The sequence below is a fragment of the Dipodomys ordii genome, unplaced genomic scaffold (genome assembly GCF_000151885.1).
Source record: "Dipodomys ordii isolate 6190 unplaced genomic scaffold, Dord_2.0 Scaffold18, whole genome shotgun sequence".
NCBI lineage: Eukaryota > Metazoa > Chordata > Mammalia > Rodentia > Heteromyidae > Dipodomys > Dipodomys ordii.
Window position 1 is genome coordinate 14,329,530 of NW_012267234.1, and position 1,577 is coordinate 14,331,106.

A 1,577-nucleotide genomic window follows, 5' to 3' on the forward strand; every position below is an offset into this window, starting at 1 on the left:
AAAAATAAAAAAATAAATCTGTTTCCTGGTAAACCAGTGCTTTTGCACTACAAATCTTGATTCGGACACCCTACATCACTTTGAGTGACTATTATTGTGACCTGTGTTGTATTTTGGTGCTTTAAACATGCTTTAATATTCAGGCATGTTTTGCTTTTCAGGATTCTCTGTAAGAGCTATAAATGTAAGGATACTAAAGTTGGCTTGCATTTGTTGTACAAGTCGTATGATGATAACAACAGTATAAATCCATATGCCTTCTGGAGCTGTTCACTGCCACTATCTGCTACTCTCTACCTAAGGACTGGAACTCTGAAGCCAGGCCAAGGTAGAAGTTGATTTCAGCCCTCGACTCAAGATGGGCAATGGGGTAGGATGCATACATGGCCCAGTATCCTTGGTGGCCATTTGGGATAACTCAGAAACGCCTTCCACACGGTCTTCTGTACTTCCTCCCCGCCCCCCCCCCAATGCAATGATCCCTAGCTTCTGACCTGTTTAAAAGGGAATCCCCCACACCCCGGTTTTCCTATCTAACTTCCACACTCCGCTGCTAGTACTGCCTGAACTCCTCTCCCAAATAACCTACTTGGCCTCATAGTCATCACAAGGTCTGTTTGCAAGGCCTCACTGCTACCCACCAGCCAACCCTATTCACCTGTATTTCCACATGCAAGGGCCTGGCTGCAGGGACCACCTGCCTTGTCTTACAGCCACTGTTCAGGCAGATTGATTTCCCAGCCTGAGAAACCAAATATTGGGAAAAGCAAGCGCCACTTGGAGAAATGCAGGCACAGCAGACTTTGGCATCGTTGCTTCGGGTCCTGGAGCCCTTCGCGTGGACACAGGGGCAGGTAGCAATCTTCACACAGGAGAGAGTTTTGTTTTTACCGCCAATCTTTTTAGTTCTAAATTGATTTTATTTTTAAATTATCTTTAAGTAGTTGTACAGAAGAGTTGCCATTTAACAAAGCAGTCTATGAAAACAACCCATCCTTTCAATATCCGCCCTTTTAATAGCCTCCTCCCCGCTCCCTCCTTCCCAGGACCCACCCTAGAGCTTAATTTTGTGGGATATACATTGCGTTCTTGACAGGGTTTTCCTCTTCCTTCCTCTAACCTTGGCCCCATCCCACCCTTTCTGGTGTTTGTTGTTGTTGTTGTTGAACTTAGACTTTGCCTTTCTAAAGAATTACATTGCCAGGGGCTGGAAATGTGGCTTAGTGGTAGAGTGCTTGCCTAGCATGCATGAAGCCCTGGGTTCAATTCCTCAGTACCAGATAACCAGAAAAGGCCAAAAGTGGTACTGTGGCTCAAAGTGGTAGAGCACTAGCCTTGAGCAGGAAAGCTCAGGAAGAGCACCCAGGCCCTAAGTTCAAGCCCCATGGACAAGAAAAAAAAAGTGTCTATTTTGCTGGGCGCTGGTGGCTCATGCCTGTAATCCTAGCTACTCAGGAGGCTGAGATCTGAGGATCTCGGTTCAAAGCCAGCCCGGGCAGGAAAGTCCGTGAAATTCTTATTTCCAATAAACCACCAGAAAACCGGAAGTGGCGCTGTAGTTCAGGTGGTAGAGTGCT

The 1,577-nt window shown here is 46.4% G+C and overlaps 1 protein-coding gene across 1 annotated transcript in view; it reads left to right on the forward strand.

Moving 5' to 3' along the window:
• Nudt7 (nudix (nucleoside diphosphate linked moiety X)-type motif 7) overlaps positions 1-1,577 on the forward strand; it is a 10,174-nt gene that overhangs the window by 7,355 nt on the left and 1,242 nt on the right. The window lies entirely within an intron of this gene.